The 11,382-nt window shown below is 43.1% G+C and overlaps 1 pseudogene; it reads left to right on the plus strand.

Annotated features, from left to right (window-relative positions):
• Window positions 1-4,483: 4,483 nt before the first annotated feature.
• LOC114547728 (putative nuclease HARBI1) lies at window positions 4,484-8,364 on the plus strand (annotated as a pseudogene).
• The last annotated feature ends 3,018 nt before the right edge of the window (window positions 8,365-11,382 follow it).

The following is an 11,382-nucleotide window of genomic DNA, read 5'->3' on the forward strand; positions in this document are numbered from 1 at the left end:
AGGCCTATAGACTGTAAAAGTGGTCAGGAATCTAATATTTCCCCAAAACATAGTTTAGTTCTGCTCGTATAACATGAGGTCGAATATTTCACAATCCTTTTCAATTGTTCAAATCTACAACACTGCCAGACAGTTTCAATCAATACTCGGCCGCAGAACGTGTTCATTGACAACGTCATCTGTAAAACAAGACTCAAGTTATTTCCTTACTTTAGTGTGATGATTCATGTTATAAACATGTTTAACAAAAATAAATAAATCACATTAACAAGCCCTGAAGCATTATTGGCCATAACAAGAGAAAACCATGAGGGAACAACAACTTGACAACAGTAACAAGCTGTTATAGAAATAGAACTGCGCCTGCAGCTCTGTAGCGGGTTATGAATTGATTATTTTAATCCATATATCTCATATAACGACATAATACAATACAGGCAGAGTAGCCACATACCTTACTGTTATCCTCCGGCGGTCCTACACAATTAAACTCAGCAGAAGAAGTGACCGGATACTTTAGCACTGGTTGAGTTGCGGGCTCATCCACGGAAGACCGATCCACAGGGCTATATCCATAGGGGTTATATCATCCACTCGCGAGGCAGAGGCAAAGGCACTAGCACCGGCGCTGGTCACGCTGGCCGCAATAGCCGCGCTAGCATCCTGCGGTGGCCGAGACAAAGATGTGCTCGGCGTTGTGGATCTCAGCTCTCCTTCATCGTTCGTGCACGTTTAAGGTACCTAAACAACGACTGTTGCAACCTTGTCCTTTACTGGAAATGACTTTCACACTCTCAGATCACTGGGAGCTAGCCTAGCATACCTACAAGCTACATCCGATCCGAACCTCACTGTCTGCTGAACTTGCGCAGAAACATAATAGACATGACCAGTTTTTTTTTAATTGTTTTTGAAAACTAAACATTTAGACAATTTTAGCACAAATTATGAGATTTGCCGATTTTTAATAATTCTTCACCAAATTATAATATATTAATTAATTAATGTTTTTTGAGGAAATGTTTTGAGTGGGCCTGTTGAAAAGTGGGTGGGCCTAGGCCCGTCAGGCCCACAGATCCCGTTGCTCTGGACAGAGACCAGTGAAGGATATTAGAAGCACTTTTCCGGTGCTGGCTGAGCGTTACTGCGTAGCCTCCAACTGAGCTTGAACATGTAAATGTGACGTGAGCAACCTGTCTGAAAGTGTGAAGTCTTCTGGTAGCTGTACCAAGAGAAATCTCAATCATTCCCAATCTTACAGAGATGGAGAGCGTAGGTATATGTAAGGAGATAACATAGGCACAGGCTAATTATTGATCACTAAAATGCTAGTAGTTAACATTAGTAATTAAACTTAAACAGTAAGTTGAAACTGCCTGCGAGCTTCTCCTGTACTATACGGTAATTCCTCTATTGTGTAAGTCTTGTGGTTATGACACAATCAACAAAAACGTCTGCTACGGAGCCATAAAGTGAGGTACAAGGTAATGGAGCCTTTTATACATTGTTGTATTTCTTTAGAAATAAACAATGGACAAATAGAGTCTTCAAACGCTTCAGATGTAAAGTTATTCGCTGTCAGAGTAGGAGCTACACGTTCTGGGGAGAGGCTTACCCCCTTGTTGCCAGCCTGTAATCCCTTGACTTCCTTGCTCTCACTGAGACCTGGGGTCCATTTCAGAAAGCAGGTTTAGTGAAAACTGAGATGAGGGTAACTCTGGGTTTTCTGTTTCAGAAGTGACTCAACCTCAGAGTCAGTTACTATGGCAACTGAGCCTGTGAACCTAACCTGGTCGGGAGCAGGTTTTCTTCTCTCAGTCTCCTCCCTCTGACACAGCGCTCATTCATTTCCTCATCACTTTTGGGACACGTCTTACTGAAGTTGAAGCTTCCCTGCAAGACTGCGACGACAGGATTACTGCGCTTGAGGCCAAATGTGAACAGCTAGCGAATTGCAACAAGTTGCTAATGGCTAAATCGGAGGACCTCGAGTCGAGGAGCAGACGACAGAATCTCCGTGTTGTGGGTGTACCTGAAAACATGGAAGGGCCGCAGGTCACGTCATTTATGACCGACTTCTTTGCTGAGACGCTGGGTATGGAGATTCCTGACGGGCCAGAGATGTTGGATCGGGCACATCGCCTAGCTTTCCGTCCAGCCTCGGGTCCGAGACCCATGATTGTAAAGGTGCACCATTTCAGAGTGAAGCAGCGCATCCTCCAGCTGGCCAGGGAGAAGGGTCCGCTTACCTTCCGCGGACACGCGGTGCATATCTTCCCTGATTTTACGGCTGAAGTCGCTAAACGGAGAGCATCTTATACCAACATCAAGCAGAAGCTCCGGGCTGCAGACGTCAAATACGGCCTGCTGTTCCCCGCTAGGCTCCAAATCTCATTCAACGGCGGCAAGTACAGCTTCGCCACAGCGGAGGAGGCAGTGAATTTTTACCCAGAGACCGTGGTCCCGACTCTCCGGGCGGACCGGGAGAACGACGCTACTGGATGACTTCTCACCGACCTCTGGATGTCGCTATCTTTATAGCTGTACACAGTAGGAACTTTGGACGGACCGTTTCTCCTTTTTCTTTTTTTTCCTTTCAGATACTTATTATGTAGGCTCCTCTGTTATATACGGCTTATGGGTCTGAAGGTGGTGAGTCAGAATGTTATTTATGCTTTATCCTGTTTAGGTGTTTTGTTATAGCGTGTTTTATAGACGTTTACAACTATAAATGGTTACTTGTGGAGCACTGGCTTAATGCACAGTTAGGATGCATAATGTAGAGTGTAGACGCTTAGTTCAGGGAAGCGTTCTGGGTAGTAGGGCTGGGTTGGTTTGTTTTTCTATCTCTCTCTTCTTTTTTTCACATTGTTTTTTAGTTATGTTAATATGTCTATCAGAAGGTATTGTACACAGAGTCTAATACTGCACAGGTTTCTCAGCGAATCCATTGTACGCACAATGTGGGATAATGGTTGATATCGCAGGAATGAAACTGTGTTCTTGGAATGTCCACGGGATTCAGGGCCCCATTAAACGTAAAAAGATTCTTAATTACTTAAAAAAAGAGAAAATACAGATTGCAATGCTACAAGAGACCCATCTAGACGACAATGAACATCTAAAGTTAAAAAGAGATTTACTACTCGTCTTTCACAAGTAGGAGCAGGGGTGTAGCCATCCTAGTTCACAAATCTCTGCCTCTGACAGAGGTGGAAGTCAGGGCTGACACATCAGGCAGATATGTAATTATTAAAGGGACACTCTTTGGAGAAGCTGTCTCCTATTTAAATGTGTATGCCCCCCCGGTCCGTCCCTCTGATTTCTACACCAAGGTATTTTGTTTGTTCTCTGAGTGGATTGTTGAGTCCTCAGTGATAGCTGGTGACTTTAATTGTTGTCTAAACCCGTGCTTAGATAGATCTACTAGAACTGTACAGTCTAATATGGGGCAAAGTCGGTCTCTACTTGGCTGCTGCATGGATGTAAATTTTATTGACACTTGGAGGACCCTTCACCCCACTGAACGGCAGTATACATTTTATTCAAAAGTACATAAATCATCCTCCAGGATTGACTATTTTTTTTCCTCTAAAAATGCCCTTCAGAGGGTCATCTCTTGCTCTATTGGCAATATAGTTATTAGTGATCACTCGCCAGTGTTTTTGGTCATGTCCAGCAGGGCCCAAAGCATTAGGGGGCAATGGCGCTTTCCAAACCATCTGCTTAAAAATCCCAATTTTACCTTAGTGAGCAGTTTAATTATTTCATTTCTGAGAACAGTGCCCCAGATGTGTCTCCTAGTTTACTTTGGGAAACTGCTAAGGCCATTATGCGGGGCTCTACTATATCATTTTCAGCAGGTCTTAAGAAAAAACAGAGAGTAGAACAACAGCTTCTTGAGGAGCAATTAAACAAACTACAGGGAGAATTTAACCTTAAGCCTTCAGAAGGCCTGAGGCTTCAAACTGACACTACCACGGCAGCTCTGGACACTCTTCTATCTAAAGAGGCTCAGAAATCCATGCTGTTCGGTAAGCATAAGATGTATGAATTTGGTAACAAGCCGAGCAAGTATCTAGCCAATTTGATTAAGGGACATGCTGGCTCCCAGGCTATTCCAGTTGTAAAGAACAGTGCTGGTGCAAGAGTCCATAGCAACGAAGATATAAACAACTCATTTCTTGATTTCTATGAACACTTATACAATTCTGAATCAGATCACAGCTCTGGGCGGCTAATGCATGATTTTCTATCATCTATCAAACTCCCTCAAGCCTCTGTGACTCAGAAAGAGAGGCTGAATAGGCCTGTTACCCGGGAGGAAGTGATAGAAGCTATTGGTGGCTTACAAAATAATAAGGCCCCAGGACCTGATGGGCTGACCCCCGAATTTTATAAAACTTTTAGAGACCTGCTGGTGTACCCTCTTCTTCATATGCTATCCCATTCCTTTGATTCTGGGGCTCTCCCTGACACTATGATGGATGCAAAGATTTCCCTAATTTTAAAGAAAGGCAAACCTGCAGATGAATGTGCCTCCTACAGACCAATTGCCCTGCTGGACGTAGACCGGAAGTTATTGGCTAAAATTCTGGCTAAGAGGCTTGAGGGTGTCCTGCCAGATTTAATTTCGGTGGACCAAACTGGGTTCATATTGGGTCGTAACTCGCACAACAATGTAAGGAGACTGTTGAACCTCATACAGCATGGTTCAACGTCAAAGGCTAAATCTCTCGTCATCTCCCTTGATGCAGAGAAGGCCTTTGACAGGATTGAGTGGCCCTATCTGCTGGGTGTTCTTTCGAAATTTAACCTTGGTGACAACTTTATTAAGTGGATATCTCTGCTATATGCTGCCCCTCGCGCCTCTGTTATTACAAATGGCCTGAAGTCTTTCCCGTTCTCGGTGAGAAGGGGAACTAGACAAGGTTGTCCGGCCTCGCCACTTTTATTCGCCCTTGCCATGGAACCCCTAGCGGAGGCCATTAGATCTGATCCTATGATGACAGGCATCCAAGTGGGCCCCACGTGTCATAAAATCTCACTCTACTGTGATGATGTTCTCCTTTACCTAAGTAGTCCTGAATCTTCTATCACACGGGTTGTTGACATAATTACCTCCTTTGGTCGATTTTCAGGATACAAAATTAATTACTCCAAATCTGAAGCTATGCCCCTCACTTCTCATGTGTCTTGGTCTCCGCAATGCTCCGCCCCTTTCCGTTGGTCCCCATCCGGTTTTGTCTACCTGGGCATACGCATTACTCCCTTACTCTCAGGCCTTTACAAAGCCAATTTTGTACCTGCAATCCGTAAGATTAAGGAAGACCTGGCCCGATGGACGGCTCTGCCACTGTCTCTCCTGGGTAGGGTGAATCTTATCAGAATGACTATACTTCCCCGGTTACTGTATCCTTTCCAAATGATCCCAGCTTTGTTAACAAGAAAATCTCTTTCTGTTATAAACAGCTCTATGACTTCCTTTCTCTGGAAGAACAAGCGAGCCAGGTTGAAAATCACTACACTACAGCGCCCCCTCGAGGAAGGGGGCTTGGCAGTACCAGATTTTAGACGCTATCAGTTAGCATCTCTTTGCACTTATATTTGGCATTGGTTTGACAAGGGTACCGAATCCACCTGGCTTGATTTAGAGGCTGCCCCAGTGGCCCCTATTCCCTTGTACCATCTATTATATGCATCTAAGGGGTGGGCTCGCCTTAACTTAAAGGGCAATTTTCTTCTACAGAATACTTTAAAAGTCTGGAGGATGATAAGAAAGTTAGCAGACCAAGATGGTTTTTTCTCTCTCCTTACACCTATCCATTTGAACCCAGATTTCCCTCCTGGTCTGGCCGACCAAGCCTTCTCAGTGTGGTTTAGTAGGGGTATAAAGACTGTGGGTGACCTGCTGACAGAGGGCACTGTGTTGTCTTTTGATCAGCTCAGAGTGAAGTACAACCTCCTGCAGAATAACATTTTTAGGTATTTGCAAATACGCAGTTTCATTCTTTCTAATGCTAAGTTGTATCCTAATGGGTTTTCCATCTCAGCTGTGGAGAAGGCTCTCCTGAAGCCTGACTCCAGGAAACTTATTAGCAGGCTTTACAAGGCCCTGTCAACTTCAACCAGTGACTGTACGGTTCATGTCAGATCTCTCTCGGAGGCGGATTTTGGGGAGACTATCTTGGACGATGTGTGGAATGGGATTTGGTCAGGCCCTGCAGGTTGCTTATTTACCAACAAAGCCAGGGAGATGCAATTTAAGGTCATACACAGGCTCCAAATCACACCGGTGAAACTCAATAGGTTTAATCCATTGCTCTCAAAATTCTGTAATAAATGTAAAATTTCTGAAGGTACATATTTCCACTGTATATTTGAGTGCCCCCTTATTAATGACTTCTGGGTTAAAATTTGTAAGGAAATTGATGTTATATTCAAGAAAAAACTAGCTCTTACTCCCATCAGCTGTATTCTGGGGTTAAATACTAAAGTACTGGGTCTTGGCTCCTCCAAACTAAGGCTGCTGGAGGTGCTTCTCTTTAATGCAAGGAGATGCATTCTTCTTCTGTGGATCTCGGACTCTGTTCCCACAATTTCACAATGGACTCGGAGTGTGTTGGAACTTCTCCCATTAGAAGCTATTAGCTTCTGGCTCAGAGACATGCCTTTCCATTTTCTCAAAATCTGGGACCCCTTCTTGGACTATATTGGGGAGGATGGTGCACGGACCCTTCAGAGTGGCCTCTATGGTCTAGCATGGTCTGAGATCTCAAAGTACATTTCTAGGTGACATACAATGGCCTAAATAACCCAATTGGACTGATTACGTTGAGTATGCCTCAAATGCGCAAACCTTCTGTGTTTTGGTTTAGTTTTATTTTTTATATATATTTTTTTTTTTTTTTTTTATTATTTTTTTTTTTGTCTTGGTTGTTTATTTTAAGGGGTTACGGGTGGGCTAAAATGAGGGCCTTGTTCTTTACTCAGTAGGTGTATTCCTGTATGTTGTATGTGCCCCGAGGAAATTTAATAAAGATATGTTTAAATAAAATAGGATTCTTTCATTAACTCAGTTAGGTAACATTATAGACTTAAGTTTTTTTCTCGAACATGGCATGTCCTTTTGTCGAGGATCCCGTTGATGAAGAAGCTGTATTACTTTGCTAGTTAAACATACATCAGGAGATGATATTGAGGCCCCGGCTATAGATGTATTTCATTTCCAGATAACTACCTTTGAGCGGTATCGTTTTTCTTCCCAGTCTATCAGGTATGTGCATAACCTTATCCGTCCTCATATCACTAACGTCACCCATCGTGGACATGCTCTTACATCCGAGCAGATTCTTTGTGTTGCATTGTTTTTTTGCAAACAGCAGTTTTCTTTACAACATTGGTGATGCGGAGCATATTAGTAAAGCCACTGTATGCAGAGCCGTCAAAAAAGTGTGCCTCGCTCTGAAACGTTTTTTAAACGTGTTTGTAGTGTTCCCTGGACACAAACCAGTGAGAGCCATTAAAGAAGAGTTCCACAGGATTGCAGGAGAATAATGTAAAACCCTTACAATGAATAACTATTAATTATAATTCGGATAATGACATGGTGCTGCAAGATCAGGATGGTATAAGTAATTTGAATTTCTTTTAGGATTTCCCAATGTGATTGGCTGCATTGATGGCACACAAATTCCAATCACTGCTCCTTCAGAAAATGAAGCTGACTATGTGAATAGGAAGTCCATTCACAGCATTAATGTGCAGGTAAATTGACCACTGTCACAAAATGTCAAAAACTGCATCACAATACTGCAAGTAACATCTGTCATTCTCTGCACTGTCAGGATCATATGTGATGCTGCATATCTTATAACCGACGTAGAGGCCAAATGGCCTGGGTCTGTGCATGACTCACGTATATATCGTGAGTCTGCCCTGAGCAACAGACTGGAACGTGGTAAGCAGCCTAAAGCTTTGTACAGTATTATTCACCTGTCTGACAGGGGTTACCCATGCCAGCCCACTCTGATCACCCCTTACCCTGACCCGGAGCCAGGCCCCCAACGCAACTTCAGTGTGGCCCACTGCAGGACTAGAGCCTGGGGGGAGATGACCATAGGCCTGCTGAAAGCTCGTTTCCAGTGCCTACACCACCTCAGGGTAACCCCTGAGAGGGCCTGTGACATTATTGTGGCATGTGTTGTTCTCCATAATATTGCCACAATTATAGGAGAGCTGCCCCTACATATAGAGGACCCTGATGAGAACCCCACCCACCCTGCAGATTTCCAGGATGGAAGAGTGGAAGAGACATTATATGCAGGAATCACTTCTACTAAAACACAAGCACCACCCAAATAAAGACAAATAATTGAAATTTTATTTAATCTTCTTTATTTCCTAAAAACACAAAAGCAACTGTAAGGTTTTTTCTGTATTATTCCAATCACTAACACATGTCACCTGTGACCATGCACCCACCTCTAACTTGTGTTTGAGGATCTGCCTTTAGAGTCTGGCGGTCCAACAATACCATTTCAAGGTCGGTTTTCTGCATTGGTTTGATCAGATTCATTTTATACAGGTCCTTCACAAGTAACTGGGAATACATAAAATCATGACATTAAAAAAAGATATACAGTTGAACATTATTTCCACAGAAAGAACCTCTGGCAGTTGCTGCACATCTCACTGTGTTCATCTGTGCTGTTGAAGTTGATAGACCCTCCTCCTGTTGCCCAGCCATGTTCTGTTAAAAAGTAGAATATCCAGTCATACATATCACACGTGATACTGGGTTGATACCACACGGCAGTGTTAAGATTTGTGAATGTGGAGATGACTATCATTAACATAGTGGTGATATCCTACTTCTGTAGGCCTCTCTGTATCCCTTTCTGTGTCAGCAGACAATGTGTCCTCTTAATCTGTTTCCTCCTGTGAAGATGAGCATTGTTTCTTTAGACTTTAAACTACTTGCATCATTAAACTACTTGCATCATTAAACTACTTGCATCATGTCTGGAGTATTTAGTTGTTACAGCTTCAAGGAGTTCTGCTGTAGCATGAGGGTCCACAAGTGTGAGAACACCATAAGAATCTGTTGGGACAAATGACAAACCCATGAAGGGGGAATAATATATCGCTAAAATATATATAGGCATAAAAGAAGATAAATATAAGTCTATTACATCTTATGAAGGCACTTGTGTCCTGTGATGTGGCTGGCTCAGAGGAAGTGCTCCCTCCAGGGATTCCTTCAGCCACTGGCTTTCCTGCATTCTGGCTCAGGGCCAACTCCTCTGCCTCTGTCGGAGGTGGTGTCAGGGCCGGTTCTAGCCCTTTGGTTGCTCTAGGCGAGATTGAGTTTTGTGCCCCCCCCCAGTCTCACATTGCCAGATCTCCACAGCGCTGTGTCAGGAATAGAGTAGCAATGTATGTTCATTTTAGTTTCTAGCTAGCATTTGGTCTAATCATAACTGGTCTGGCAACCCAAAGGCCATTGTTTTGTTTCCAGATTTGTGTGCATGGTGACTTATCATGGGGGTGTCTGGGGGTCCACCCCCTGAAAATTTTGAGCATTAAATACTTCATTTCCTGCATTCTGGTGAATTTTTATGCACTTTTTTTACCTTTTTCTGAATCAATTTATACTGGAAATATCTTTATCTAAAGGGAAACAGAGATTACAATCCAAATATAAAAACATAATATTTTGCAGTAAGGCTCTCAGGCATTCTGTATTGCTTTCATCTATTTATTCTCCTTTGGATCGATTTTCTTTTGTTGTTGAGGAAGTAACCACCTCAAATGTGCATATTAAAATGATTCACCTGAATGATACATGAATTCATTTTAATGAATTAATAAACTCCTGGACTGTAATATTACAGATGTGTTCGAGCAAGATTTCTGCTCATGTTCAAAACTTTGTGCACACTCAAAATAGACTATATCTCATCTGTGTTCTCTGAGGTTTGGAGGAGTCGTGATATTGTGAGAAAAATAAAGTGATAATACAATAGACTATTACCAGAATAAAGTCACTATATTTCCGAAAATAATCCACCTGCCCCATAGTCTGCTGTGCATTACGTGATTGCTCTGCTGATACGGTAGATGTCAGACCTCCTGACAGACTCAGAGCCCCGTTTGAGAGGCTGGTCTCTGAATGAGACAGTTTAGGGAAGTGGCTGTAGGCTACGCTGCTCTACATCGGAGGTGGAAACACCATACTACGCAGAAATAGGGACACATCTGCCGCAGCATGCCCACAGCAGAGCGCGTCCATTATAAACACGGAAGCTGCACAGACCACGGAAGGTGCGCTTGCAGCAGCTCCGTGTCTGTGCCGCTGCTCGTCTCTATTTCTCCAGAGAGAGTGGACACTAAGCGACACACAGGTCTGCTTCAGAGGTCCGTGTGTTTGAGTTTGACCCGTAGACTGGAAAAGTCACGTAATGAAAGGTTGACAAGTAAACGTGTGGCTGAGAGGCGCACTAGGATGATCATGTTTAATAAACACGTTTTATTTCGCTTGTCGTTCTCATTCTATTATTAATGGGAAGTAGACCTAAGGGCGACACGGCGCCCCCAACACTTTTGACGCCCTAGGCAATCGCCTAGGTCGCCTATAGCAATCGCCGGCCCTGGGTGGTGGTGCTGGTCCTCCACCAGTTTTCCCGAGCCTCTGCCTTCTTTCTGTTAGCTGAGTAGAAGTCAAATGTTAATTTAAATCGGCCCTTTTAATTAACAAAGGAGGATGGGCGAGAGGACATCTATGTATGCAAACATTAGTTCGGGATGAACTACAGCACATTCACATTGCCAGTGAATATTTACTCTCATATTTAAAATGAGGTACAGCCTCACTTCTTACCTGTTTGAAGTATGTTCTTATACTTCATTTTCTGCTGCTTCCATGAGCGTTTTTCACCCGCAGGATTGCACCTAAATGAAAGAGATTATAGGTTCAATACCATTCCACCAGTTTTCACCAGTAATGTTATATTTGTGATTAAATATGAGCATATGTGTGTATTTCAGGCCTGTGTGTAGTATGTGTTCCAACAAAAGTTATTTCCCCACTGGGAATTAATAAAAAGTATAAATTAAAATGATTGTGTAAATTAAATATGAAATGACAACACTATATTGGAACTTACACGTTGACCCGAGCAGCAATTTTTGCTCCCACCCAGTTTCTCTCTCTTTTGCTGCAGCAGCTATGTTGCTCTTTTTGCAAAATACAGGTTCATACTTGCTGTACGCCTGCATGAGTATTTCCAGTTCCAGAGGCGTAAAGTATGCCGACCGAGTTTTATTGCTTGTTGCCATGGTGAATCGTAGTATCAGTGCTCCATTCATGCTGCCTTTTTA

This window comes from Perca flavescens, chromosome 21, assembly GCF_004354835.1.
Source record: "Perca flavescens isolate YP-PL-M2 chromosome 21, PFLA_1.0, whole genome shotgun sequence".
Taxonomy (NCBI): domain Eukaryota; kingdom Metazoa; phylum Chordata; class Actinopteri; order Perciformes; family Percidae; genus Perca; species Perca flavescens.